Raw genomic sequence first — 14,807 nt, 5'->3', positions numbered from 1 at the left:
TGTATGACTAGATGTGGTGTGTCTGAGGCGCCCATAGGGAGAGGGAGAGGCACTGAAGCCCTGGCATGACTGGATGACATTTATAGACCTCTTCGACAGAGGATGTGAATTTGAGAACTGCTGGAACAAAAAGATTCTTTCTGGTGCCCCTTTCAAATGAGGAGTCCGATGTGAGACACAGTTAAATGGAAATTTTTGCTCTCCATCAGATAGAGAATAGTTTGGAATTCTTTCTGATCAGAGAGGGTAATTATTGAAGACCTTTTGGACTGGAAGTGACGTTTGGGGCCTGGGGCAGGTAGAGATGATCTCAGGCCCGTCAGACTTACAAGACAGCTATTGGACCCTCATGTATACAGAGGGTACATTTGATATAAAATGGACACAAATTAGTGGTCTAAGTATTGATGTTTAGGAGTAGAAGATTAAAGCAGAATTAGAGTCTGCTTAATGTCCCAAACCTCTTTAGGGTTAAGGGAGTGACCTGACTACCTAATAAATGAAAAAAAAAAAAAAAAAAAAAAAAAAAGAACTGACCATAAATTTCACCAAAGGAGCAGGTTGTAATTTTAAACACAAATGTAGTTACATTTACAAAAGACATTCTGTAGACTGGTAGAACTCATTTTTAAATCCATCTAGTCCTGGACTTTCATGGTACTTTCCCTGCCATGATACCATTACCACATTTCAAGAACATGAATTCTTATATTGGTTTTCTTTTATCCCCTTCATTTAAATATGTAGGTAATATATACCTATAATTTTTTCAGTTTCTTCAAGATTTTATACTGTTTGTATTATTATTTCAGAATATTATCTTATGTTTCATTGAATTTCTTTGGTATATGTTGCACTATACATGGTTTTGTTGACTTCTGTACTGTACTGTCCTTAGCAATCTGCTCTGATCCAATCGCGTGGGACTTTACACTGCATTAGTCAGGGAAGCAAAAACCCGGTCTGAGTAGGGGCACAAGCCCCTTTCAGTCCGAGCAGCACCAGGGTAGCTAGGGCACACAGTCGGCTGACTATCGCCAGATGCCCACAATACCAGCCATGCGAACGTAAGAATTCTGAGGATTGGGATCTACCCAGCGTGGGAGCGCTTTGCCCGAACATTGGCAACAGACATCTTAGTTCCGGGACCCTGCCAAGTGTATCCTGCACAGCTCCAGAGAATACCAGAGGGCGAAAGGCAAACGTAAGAATCCTACTAACAGAAATCAAGACCACTCACCATCATCAGAACACAGCACTCCCATGCCACCTAGTCCTGGGCATCCCGACACAACCGTAAAGCTAGACCCGGATTTAAAAGCATATCTCATGATGATGGTAGAGGACATCAAGAATAACTTTAATAACTTACTTAAAGAAATACAGGAGAACACTGCTAAAGAGTTACAAGTCCTTATAAAAAACAGGAAAACACATCCAAACAGATGATGGAAATGAACAAAACCATACAAGACCTAAAAAGGGAAGTAGACACAATAAAGAAAACCCAAAGTGAGGCAACGCTGGAGATAGAAACCCTAGGAAAGAAATCTGGCACGATAGACACGAGCATCAGCAACAGAATACAAGAGATGGAAGAGAGAATGTCAGGTGCAGAAGATTCCATAGAGAACATCGGCACAACAATTAAAGGAAATGGAAAATGAAAAAAGATCCTAACTCAAAACATCCAGGAAATCCAGGACACAATGAGAAGACCAAAACTACGGATAATAGGAGTGGATGAGAATGAAGATTTTCAACTCAAACGACCAGCAGATATCTTCAACAAAATTATTGAAGAAAACTTCCCAAACCTAAAGAAAGAGATGCCCATGAACATACAAGAAGCCTATAGATCTCCAAATAGACTGGACCAGAAAAGACATTCCTCCCGACACATAATAATCAGAACAACAAATGCACTAAATAAAGAGAGAATATTAAGAGCAGTAAGGGAGAAAGGTCAAGTAACATATACAGGCAAGCCTATCAGAATTACACCAGACTTTTCACCAGAGACTATGAAAGCCAGAAGAGCCTGGACAGATGTTATACAGACACTAAGAGAACACAAATTCCAGCCCAGGCTAGTATACCTGGCCAAACTCTCAATTATTATAGATGGAGAAACCAAAGTATTCCATGACAAAACCAAATTCACACATTATATTTCCACGAATCCAGCCCTTCAAATGATAGTAACAGAAAAGAAGCAATACAAGGACGGAAATCACGCCCTAGAACAAGCAAGAAAGTAATCCCTCAACGTTTCTTAGAGGGAAACTCATAGCTCTGAGTGCCTCCAAGAAGAAACAGGAGAGAGCACATACTAGCAGCTTGACAAAACATATAAAAGCTCTAGAAAAAAAGGAAGCAAATTCACCCAAGAGGAGTAGATGGCTGGAAATAATGAAACTCAGGGGTAAAATCAACCAAGTGGAAACAAGAAGAACTATTCAAAGAATTAACCAAACGAGGAGTTGGTTCTTTGAGAAAAATCAACAAGATAGATAAACCTTTAGCTAGACTCAATAGAGGGCACAGGGACAATATCTTAATTAACAAAATCAGAAATTAAAAGGCAGACATAGCAACAGATCCTGAAGAAATTCAAAACACCATCAGATCCTTCTACAAAAGGTTATAGACATGAAACTGGAAAACCTGGATGAGATGGACAAATTTCTAGACAGACACCAGGTACCAAAGTTAAATCAGGATCGATTTAACGATCTAAACAGTCCCATATCACCTAAGGAAAGAGAAGCAGTCATTAATAGTCTCCCAACCAAAAAAAAAAAAAAAAAAAAAAAGCCCAGGGCCAGATGGGTTTAGTGCAGAGTTCTACCAGACGTCAAAGAAGATCTAATCCCAGTTCAGCACAAACTATCCCAGAAAATAGAACTAGAGGGAACTCTATCCAACTCTATGAAGCCACAATTACTCTGATACGTAAACCACAGAAAGATCCAACAAGTTAGAGAATTTCAGACCATATCGATGCAAAAATCTTCAATAAAATTCTTGCTAACCAAATCCAAGAACACATTAAAGCAATCATCCATCCTGACCAAGTAGGTTTCATCCGAGGGATGTAGGGATGGTTTAATATATGAAAATCCATCAATGTAATCCATTATATAAACAAATTCAAAGACAAAATCAACATGATCTTCAAGTTAGATGCGGAAAAAGCATTCGACAAATCCAACACCCATTCATGATAAAAGTCTTGGAAAGATCAGGAATTCAAGGCTCATACCTAAACATGGTAAAAGCAATCTACAGCAAACCAGTAGTCAACATCAACGTAAATGGTGAGAAGCTGGAACAATCCCACTAAAATCAGGGACTAGACAAGGCTGCCCACTTTCTCCCTACCTCTTCAACATAGTATTTAAAGTCCTAGCCAGAGCAATTGAACAACAAAAGGAGATCGAGGGGATACAAATTGGAAAATATAAAGTCAAAATATCACTTTTTGCCGATGATATGATAGTATATATAAATGACACTAAAAATTCCACCAGAGAACTCCTAAGCCTGATAAACAGCTTAAGTGAAGTAGCTGGACATAAAATTAACTTAAACAAGTCAATGGCCTTTCTCTACACAAAGGACAAACAGAGGCTGAGAAAGAAATTAGGGAAACAACACCCTTCTCAATAGCCATAAATAATATAAAATACCTAGGTGTGACTCTAACTAACGAAATGAAAGATCTGTATGACAAGAACTTCATGCCTCTGAAGAAAGAAATTAAAGATGATCTCAGATTATGAAAAGATCTCCCATGCTCATGGATCAGCAGGATCAATATAGTAAAAGTGGTTATCTTGCCAAAAGCAATCTACAGATTCAATGCAATCCCCATCAAAATTCCAACTCAATTCTTCAACGAATTAGAAAGAGCAATCAGCAGATTCATGTGGAATAACAAAAAACCTAGGATAGCAAAAACTCTTCTCAAGGATAAAAGAACATCTAGTGGAATCACCATGCCCAACCTAAAGCTGTACTACAGAGCAATTGTGATTAAAAACTTCATGGTACTGGTATAGTGACAGACAAGTAGACCAATGGAATAGAATTGAAGACCAATAAATGAACCCACACACCTATGGTCACTTGATCTTTAACAAGGGAGATAAAACCATCCAGTGGAAAAAAGACAGCATTTTCAATAAATGGTGCTGGCACTACTGGTTGTTATCATGTAGAAGAATGTGAATCGACCCATTCCTCTCTCCTTGTACTAAGGTCAAAATTAAGTGGATCAAGGAACTCCACATAAAACCAGAGACACTGACACTTATAGAGGAGAAAGTAGGGAAAAGTCTTGAAGATATGGGTACAGGGAAAAAAATTCCTGAATAGAACAGCAATGGCTTGTGCTTTAAGTTCAAGGTTTGATAAATGGGAACTCATGAAACTGCAAAGCTTCTGCAAGGCAAAAGACACCTTCAATAAGACAAAAAAAGACCACCAACAGATTGGGAAATAATCTTTACCTTTCTTAAATCCGATAGGGGACTAATATCCAATATATATAAATAACTCAAGAGGGTGGACTCCAGAAAATCAAATAGCCCCCTTAAAAGACGGGGCTCAGAGCTGAAAAAAGAATTCTCATCTGAGGAATACCGAAAGGCTTAGAAACACCTGAAAAAATGTTCAACATCCTTAATCATCAGAGAAATGCAAATCAAAACAACCCTGAAATTCCATCTCACACCAGTCAGAATGGCTAAGATCAAAAATTCAGGTGAAAGCAGATGCTGGTGAGGATGTGGAGAAAGAGGAACACTCCTCCATTGTTGGTGCGATTGCAAGCTTGTACAACAGCTCTGGAAATCAGTCTGGCGGTTCCTCCGAAAATTAAACATAGTACTACCAGAGGATCCCGCAATACCTCTTCTGGGCCTATATCCAAAAGATTTCCCAAGCGGTAAGAAGGAAACATTCACCACTATGTTCAAAGCAGCCTTATTTATAATAGCCAGAGGCTGGAAAGAAGCCAGATGTCCCTCAACAGAGAAATGGATACAAAAAAATTGGTACATTTACACAATGGAGTACTACTCAGCTATTAAAAAGAATGAATTCACAAAATGCCTAGGCAAATGGTTGGACCTGGAGGGCATCATCCTGAGTGAGGTAACCCAATCACAAAAGAACTCAAATGAAATGTACTCACTGATAAGTCGATACTAACCCAGAACTTAGTATAGCGAAATATAAGGTACAATATGTAAAACATATGAAACTGAAGAAGAATTAAGACCAAAGTGTGGACACTTAGCTCATTCTTAGAACTGGAAACAATTACCCATGTAAGGAGTTACAGAGACAAAGTTTGGAGCTGAGACAAAAGGATGGTCCATCTAGAGACTGCCATATCCAGGGATCCATCCCATAATTAGCCTCCAAGCGATGACACCATTGCATACAAGAGCAAGCCTTTGTTGCAAGGAAGGTGATATAGCTGTCCCTTGTGAGACTAAGCCAGGGCCTAACAAACACAAGTGGATGCTCACAGTCAACTATTGGATGGATCACAGGGCCCACAATGGAGGAGCTAGAGAAAGTATCCAAGGAGCTAAGGAGATCTGCAACCCTATGGGAGGAACAACGTTATGAACTAACCAGTACCCCAGAGCTCTTGACTCTAGCTGCATATGTATCAAAAGATGACCTAGTCGGCCATCACTGGAAAGAGAGGCCCATTGGTCAGGCAAACATTATATGTCCCAGCACAATGGAATGCCAGGGCCAAAAAATGGGAATGGGTGGGTAGGGCAGTTTGGGGGGGGGGGACTTTTGAGATAGCATTGGAAACGCAATTGAAGAAAATACATAATAAAAAATATTAAATTGAGAAGTACTCAAAATAATTCAGTAAAAATCAGGAACAAGAAAAGGCTGTTCAGTCTCTGCAAATCTATTTAATACAGTACTTGATATTCTAGTTAGAGGAATAAGACAACTGAAGAGGATCAAGGAGATACAAATTAGAAAGGAAGAAATCAAAGTATCAGTATTCATAAGATAGCATAGTCAAATAATTCCAACAGTGCTACCAGATGATAATTAACTTGAGCACAGATGATAAACACTTGGAGCAACGTGTCTAGATTCAAGATTAATTAATTAAGTAATTATAAATAAATAAATAAATAAATAAATAAATAAATAAATAAATAATAAGAAGAAGGTGCTGGAAGAGTGTGACCCAGTTTGGCAGTTCTCTGGTTCCAGGGCAACAAAATTAACATAAAGAAGTTAGTAGGTAATAACCAGGATTGTCAGTGGGAGGTTGATTAACCACATAGAGGCTAGAAAGTGGCGCAACTGTTACACTGTTTAAAGCATAACAAAATATAAAATTTCTGTGAGTTATTTTCATAAGGGAGTGCAAATCATTGGGGCAGGAAACAGAAACATGCCACTATGATTTATACATAAAAATATTGTTACACTGAATATAATAAAAAAATAAGTTCCAGAGAACTGTTGAATTTTGTACTTGTTATACTTAATATTATCATATACATATACAGTGAGTTAATTGTCAATATTCTTTAAACTCATTATAAAATACCATAACTGTATCAAGTAATAGATGATATTTCAATAGTTGTAATCAGTTCATTATTATTTATACATAAAAAACATGTATAAGACATACATTTGTGACATACACCTTAATAAAAGAATGGTAATACAAATTTTACAAATATTACAGAACTCTGCCTATGTATTCTGGATGCTCTTAAATGCATATTAATACAAAAAACAGCCAAGAATCACTGCTATTGAAAAATTAAAGTTGTAGTACAATTTACCCTATTGATCCATGAAACTCATTGTACTATAGAAGACATATTTCATAATGTACAAAATAGGTGAATTAGAGTGTTTTAATTACTTTTCTGTTGTCACAATAAGACACTGTGGCAAAAACAGCTTACAAATAAAGAGTTTATTAGGGGTTTATTCTTTGTTTCAGCGGCTTGGAATCCATGGTCATCATAATGGAAAGCATAGCAGCAAGTAGACCCACATGGTATTGGGATAAAAATTTGAAGGCAGACAGAGTAATCTAACCAGGAATAGTAAAAGCTTTTACATCTCAAATCCCATCCACAGTGACACAACTTCTTCAACAAGGACATATCACCTAATTATTCCTAAAAATATACACTAACATGGGATCAAGTACTCAAGTATTTGAGCCAAATGAGATCATTCCCATTCAAAGAAGCCCCCAAAGCATACTTATTTTGTTTTTCAGATCATCTGTTAATGTGTTTCTTTATTGTCTGTTGTGGTGTTTACTTTTAATTGTTATCTTGACACAAATTAGAATCATTTGATAAAGCAATCAAAATTGTGTGGATAAGACTGACATATGGGCCACGCATGGTGGCACACACATTTAATCCCATAACTTTGAAGGCAGAGGCGGGCAGATTTCTGAGTTCGAGGCCAGCCTGGTCTACAAAAGGCGGTCCAGGACACCCAGGAATATACAGAGAAACCCTGGAACCAAACAAACAAACAAACAAACAAAAAACAAAAACAAAAACAAACAAACAAACAAACACAAAAGACTGACATATGTTTGTGAGGAACTTTCTTGATTATTAGTTGATGCAGGAAAACCCACCCTGAATATAGTTGACACAATTTTTTATTTGGGCTGTGGAAACTTCTGTGAATGTAAAAAGTAGCTAAGTCACAAGAACATAAAAGGATATACTCATTTCTCAATCCTTCTGAATGCAGACATGTGACCATCTGCCTAGGCAACATTCATTAGATAAAAAGTGAAAAATTGTAACTTCTAATTACAAGCCAAATTAAGCCTTTCTCCCTAAGATGGTTTGTTTAGAGCATTTTATTGTAGTAATAGAAATAAGAATGGAAGATTCATAAAGTAACAAGACATATTTATAAGTTCTCATCATGTACTTTTCACGTTCTGTGACATTTTTTACACACAATAATTTCTACACACCCTTTGATTAACATGGATGTTTGCTGAAATTATAAACAAAAAGTCTAGACCAACTTCAGGCACCCCAGGTAACATTCCACTCTAGGCTCTAGGCTCACCAACTCCCCTTCAAGTATTTTGAACAATTATAAAGTGCAACCCATGACCTGACTCCATATTCCTTCTCACAACCTGAGCTGAAGATCTCTGCTTTTTCTTTTTTTTTGGAGGCCCTATCTAGGGAACCCAGAGGTAATGTTGACACCCAAAACCTCAGAAGACAGAGGAGTCACAAAACTCTCAGTAAAGACACCCTCCTGGACCTGAAGACTTCCTGGTCACTAGAAGCCCAAGGCATTAAGACCAGAAAACCTGGAGGAAACAGAGACCAAGGGAAAAAAACATCAACAAAACAAAACAAAAATCCATGCATCTGACAATTACATATGTAGAAATCAATATATAAACCTGTAATAATCTCAAATTTCAAGTAGCTAGAGGACAATCTAAGAACACACTCTACAACAATTTGGGAAACCTGAAAGCACTTAGCCACAGATGCCTTACTGTAGAACACTCTGGCTGTTCCATCATAGGTGAAGCACAAGAAAATGATCTTAAATCCAATTTTATGGAGATGGTAGATGTCTTTAAAGAAGAACTGCATAAGTCCCTTAAAGAAATAGAGGCCGCACAATGAAACAGGTGAAGTAATTGAATAAACTGTTTAAGACATGAAAGTGGAAATAGAGACAATAAAGAATGAAAAAAGTCGCTAGGAGAGAGAAAATGTAATGAGTGACTTTCTGAAGATAGTCCAACATTTTGGACAGATGTGATGGATCTCTGAATTGCAAGGCCTTCATACATTTCATTTGAGGATTCGATCATTCCTCTAAGTATTCTAGAGTATAATTTTCCCGGGCATATAGCCCATCCTATTGGATGCAGATCAACAAACATGTACTCTCTTTTAGTAATGCTATGTAAATAAATTAATGATTTCTTACTACTTTATATATTTTTATAGAATTACTAAATGTACATAAGTAATTTTGAGCTCTTTATTGAAAAGCTGCAGTTGAAGTTCTGTAAGACTTCTTGTGTCACAGACTAATTGCATTAGGATAAAATGCAGGCTTAGAACAAATTTATAATCAGAGAAACTATTCCTTCTATGATAGATGTGAATGCATTATGTGATAAGTATTTTCACAATCTTAGAATGAACAATTTCTAGGACGTTCAAAGACAAAAGATAAAATATTGACTAAGTTTATCTGTACAAAACTTCAAAATGAATGAGACACTAGGCAGACGATTGACCCACTTGACATAAAATTTAGTTAAAACTTGTATGAACTTGTGGAGTTACTAGCAGCTAATGAATATATAATTAATAACCAATCACAAGGGACTTGCAGGTAAACATTCTTCCTGACATTTCTTATTTGATTTATTGACTTGTATTAATGTTGTGAACTTGCTAGTACCTTTAAAATATAGAAGCTTGGAATACCATATGATCATGTATCCTGAGAAAGTGTAAGAATTGAATACAATAGGAAATAGGTTCCCCCTTTTCTCTCTCTCCAAGAAATAAAGTCTAAAGCCTTCTTTTGAAGCGAGTACTTTTTCTTGTGAATGTGAATTTCTCTGGCTACACAAGGTTAAAGAACTTTTAGCACTGATCAGGGAAGGCACTCTGTCCTAACTCAATACTCCACTATTAAACCTCTGGTATTAATCATCAAAGGTGTGCAAATTTAACCACAAAATAAGCCAGAAAGTTTTAAGCTTCCAGAAGCCATCAGCTTTCAACCATCAGGGCAATTAGAAGAAAATTTAAAAAGGAAAGAGGAATTAAAGATTTTCTAGAACTCAATGAATTGCACAAAATTCCAAGTAAATGGGGTACAATGAAAACAGAGCTAAGATGAAGGTTCATAGTTATGAGTGTCTTCATAAGAAATTGTACAGATCTCATACTCACCAATTAACAACATGTCAGAAAGTTCTAGTACAAATAGAAGCACAGCCACCAAAGATAAATAGACAGCAGGAAATAATCAAACTCAAAACTAAAATCAATAAAAAAATCAAAGAGAACAAGACAAAGAACCAGGCAACAAATATTTGGTTCTTTGAGGAAATCATCAGGATGGGCAAAACTTTTTTCAAAACTAAATAAAAGAAAGAGAGCGAAAGCATACAAATTAACAAAATTAGAAATGAAGAGGAAGACATAACAACAGACACCGAGATCATTGTGTTTCACTTCAAAACCTGTACTCCAGAAACATGGAAAACCAAAATAGAAAAAAAAAGGACAATTTTCTCAATACATACAATTTGGTAAAGCTGAATAAAGATCAACTTCAATAGTCCTATAGCCAAAGGAAATATAACCTATCATTTAATATCTCCCAAACAAAACCAGACAAGGTCAGATGGTTTTAGAGCAGTATTATACCATACTTTCAAAAAAGTGCTAATACTGATACACAAATTATTTCACTAGATAAAAACCGAAGGAAAAATGACAAATTTTACTTTATGGGAATACAGTCAATGTGAGACTTAAGTCCCACAAAGACTCAACAAAGAAAGAGAATTTCGGACCAATTGCCCTTATAAACATCGATTTAAAAATACTCAATAAAATACTTGTAAACAGAATTCAAAGATATATGAAAAATATCACCCCTATAATGAAGTAGAGTTCATTTTACATATGCAGGGATGGATCAACATACCAAACTCTTTCATTGTAATCTACCATGTAAGCAAACTAAAAGAAAAAAATACCACAAGATTTTCATAGTCAATGTTGAAGAAGACTCCAACAAAATCCAACACTCCTTGATGATAAATTCTTAAAGAGATGAGGGATACATGTCACATGCCTGAACATTATAAAGCCAATACATTGAAAGCTGACACCCAATATCAAATTAAATGGAGAGAAAAAAATATTCCCTAAAAAGCCATAATATGGTAAAAGTATATATACTCTGTATCTATTCTGTATAGCACCTGAAGTTTTAGCAACAATACAGAAAGGAAGAAGATCAAGGTACACAAATTGAAAAGGAAAAAGTCAAACTATTGCTATTCAGATACAGTAATATACATAAGTGACATGATGCAAAATTAACTGAAAATAAACAGTATACTTCTTATAAACAGTCTCTCTTCCTATTAATGCCAGATAAGGCCATCCTCTGCTACATGTGCACCTGAAGCCACGGGTCGCTCCATGTGTTTTATTTCGTTGGAGCTTTAGTTCCTGGGAGCTCTGAGGAGTCTGGTTGGTTGATATTGTTGTTTTTCCTATGATATTACAAACCTCTTCAGCTCCTTCAGTCCTTCCCCTAACTTCTACATTGGGGTCCCAAAGCTCATTCTGATGGTTGACTGCAAGCATCCACATCTGTATCAGTAAGGATTTGGCAAAGTCTCTCAGGAAACATTTATATCAGGCTCCTCTCAGCAAGCATTTGTTGGCATCAGCAATAGTGCCTGGGCTTGGTGGCTGCATATGGGATATATCCCCATGTGAGGCAGTGTCTGGATGGCTTTTCCTTCAGACTATGCTCTACTCTTTTTCCCTGTATTTCCTTTCAACATGAACAATACTGGGTCAAAATTTTTGAAAATGGTAGGGGACCCATCTTTCAACCAGACCCAATTCCTAACCTCTGGATATGGTTTCTATAGGTACGTTCTCCCCCTTGTTGGGGATTTCACTTAATGTCATCCCCGTAGGGTCCTGTGATCCTCTTGTTTCCTGGAATCTGGAACTTTCTGTTGGCTTCCCCCAGTTCCCTATCCCCAGTTTCAAGCTGTACTAAAGAGAAGAAGCGATAAAGACTGCATGGTATTGGCATAAATACAGATAGGTTGATCAATAAATTGATGTGAAGACACAGAATTGAATCCGTACCTATGAACACTTGATTATAACAAGACGCCAAAACTCTACAGTGGAATAGATGAAACATTTTCAACAAATGATGCTGGTAGTAATGGATATCTGCTTGTAGAATACTACAAGTAAATCCATATCTATTACCCTGCAAAAAAGTCAAGTCCAAATGGATCAACTATCTGATCAAGAAACCCTGATATACTAAATCTGATAAAAGAGGAAGTGGAGAATAACCTTGAAATCTTTGGCACAGAAGGTGACTTCCTAAACAGAACTCTAGTAGTTCAGCCACTAAGATCAACAATTAGTAAATGAAACCTCATTAAACTGAAAATATTTTGTAAGGCATGGGGCACTGCCAATAGAACAATATGTCAGCTTACAGAATGGCTTAACCAACCCTATATCTGACAGAATGTTGATATCCAAAATATATAAAGAACTCAACAAATTAAACATCAACAAAGCTAATAATACATTAAAAATGGGGAACAGTGCTAATCAAAGAATTCTTGATAGAGGAATCTAATGGCTGAGAAGCACTTAAAGAAATGTTCATTATCCTTAGTCATAAGGTAAATGCAAAATGATATGACTCTGAGATTTTATCTTACAAACATCAGAATGGCTAATATCTAAGACTTAAATGACAGCACATTCTGCCTCAGGGACAAAGACAGACAACACATCAGAGTAAAAGGTTAGAAAACAATTTTCCAAGCAAATGTTCTGAAGAAAAAAGCTGGAGTAGCCATTCTAATATCAAACAAAATCGACTTCCAAAAGAAAGTTATCAAAAATTCAAGAAAGGACATCACATTAAGTTGAGGTTGTGGAAGTAATGGAAGTCTCCTTCATTACTGGTACAAATGTAAACTTGTACAACAACTTTGGAAATAAATTTGGTGGCGTCTCAGAAAATTGGGAGTATTTGTATCAAAAAACAAAAAAAAAAAACAAAAAAAAAAAACAAAACAAAACAAAAAACAAACAAACAAACAAAAAAAAAAACAAAAACAAAACAGCTATAACACTCCTAGGTATACACCAAAAGAAAACTCCATCCTACCACTATAAGAGTACTTACTAAATTATGTTCATAGAGACATTATTCATAATAGACAGAAAATGGAAACAACGTAGATATCCCTCAATCACAAAAAGAATAAAGAAATGTGGTACACTTACACAGTGGAATACTTCACAGCTATTAAAAACAAAGATAATTTGAAATTTGTACAAAAAATAGATGGCACAAGAAAATATCACCATGAGTGAGGTAACCTAGACCCACATAGGCAAACATTGTACATATTCACATATAAGTTGGTACTGATTATAAAGGATAACCATGTTGTAATCCAAAGATGCCAACAATGATATCTCACTGAGATTGGAATATAGACTAGGCATTTTCATTGGACATGGGACTAGCACTGGACAAGAGTTTGCGTTTGGATGCAAACCAGAAGGATCATGAGGGGAAAGAATTGAGGGAGGGAGTACTGGAAGAGACAACTGGTTTGGGGGAATTCATCTCTGGAATGAGCTAGAAACCTACAGAAATAGAAATTCCTCAGAATCTAAGACAGTGAATTGAGGGTAACAGTAACTAACCCTCTTTGCAATGGGTAATATGAAGCCTGAAATGTCCATCTCCTGTACCCAGGCAAGATTTTCAATGGAGGGAATGGGACACCAGTCCTACTATAAAAACTTCATCCTCCAATTTCTCCTGCCTACAAGATGTGCAGGGGTAAAGTTAGAACAAATATTGAGGGAATGGCAAACCAATGACTGGACAAGCTTGAGACATATTCCAAGAAATAGAGCACATCCTTGATATTGTTAACAATGTTCTGCTATACTGGCAAATAGGAGCCTAGCATAACTTTCATGAGAAAGACTTCAACTAGCAATTGATGGAGGCATATGCAAGAACCACAGCCAAAATTTCATTTGACTCTAGGTGATCTGTGAAAAAGGAAGAAGGTTTACTGTAGTCAAGGAGGTCAAGGAAACCACAAGAAAATTCACAATATCAACTTACCTGAGTTCTTGGGGCCACATAGACACTGAGCCAACAAGGTAGCATTCATGAGAATGACCTTGGCCCTTGGCACATAGGTAAAATTTATGTAGCTTGGGATTCATGTGGAACACTTAACAATGTGAGAACAGTCTCTCCCTGTCTCTGTAGCCTGCCTTTGAGACATTTTCAGCTGATTGAGCTGCCTCTTCTAGCTTTAATAGGAGAGGATGTTCCTAAGTGTAATTTGATATGACAAGGCAGTTTTATATCCATAGGAGGTCTCTCCTTTTCTGAAGAGAAATAGAGGAGGAATGGATGTGGGGAAGGTGAGCTCCTGGGAAGGACTTCAAGAAGAGGAGGGAGGTGAAGCTATATTTGAGATGTATTTTCTGATTACAGTTTCCCCTAACAGTTACTCCTTCAGGTTCCTTCCCACTTCTCCTCTAATCCAGATTCCAACTGTCTGTCACTTTTTAGGAAACAAATATTTATCTAAAGAATACTAATGAAATAAACCAAACTAACTGAATAGGACAAAACAACGAAAGAAAATAAACAAATGCACACACACACACACACACACACACACACACACACACACACACACACACAAACAAAAAACAAAAAAAAACATATATAGATAAAGAAACGCAAATTCAAATACTCTATCTAATCAAAACCCCAAACCAGAAAACATAATATACACAAAGAACGTGTATGATAGGAAAGCAAACAAACAAAATACCCAAAGTTAACTTTCTTAGACAAAGAGGCTCTAAAGATGCTGTCTTAGGTTTTACTGCAGTGAACAGGCACTAAGACCAAGGCAAGCCTTATAAAGG

Source organism: Mus musculus, chromosome Y, assembly GCF_000001635.26.
Source record: "Mus musculus strain C57BL/6J chromosome Y, GRCm38.p6 C57BL/6J".
Taxonomy (NCBI): Eukaryota; Metazoa; Chordata; class Mammalia; order Rodentia; family Muridae; genus Mus; species Mus musculus.
This window is presented reverse-complemented; position numbering follows the sequence as displayed.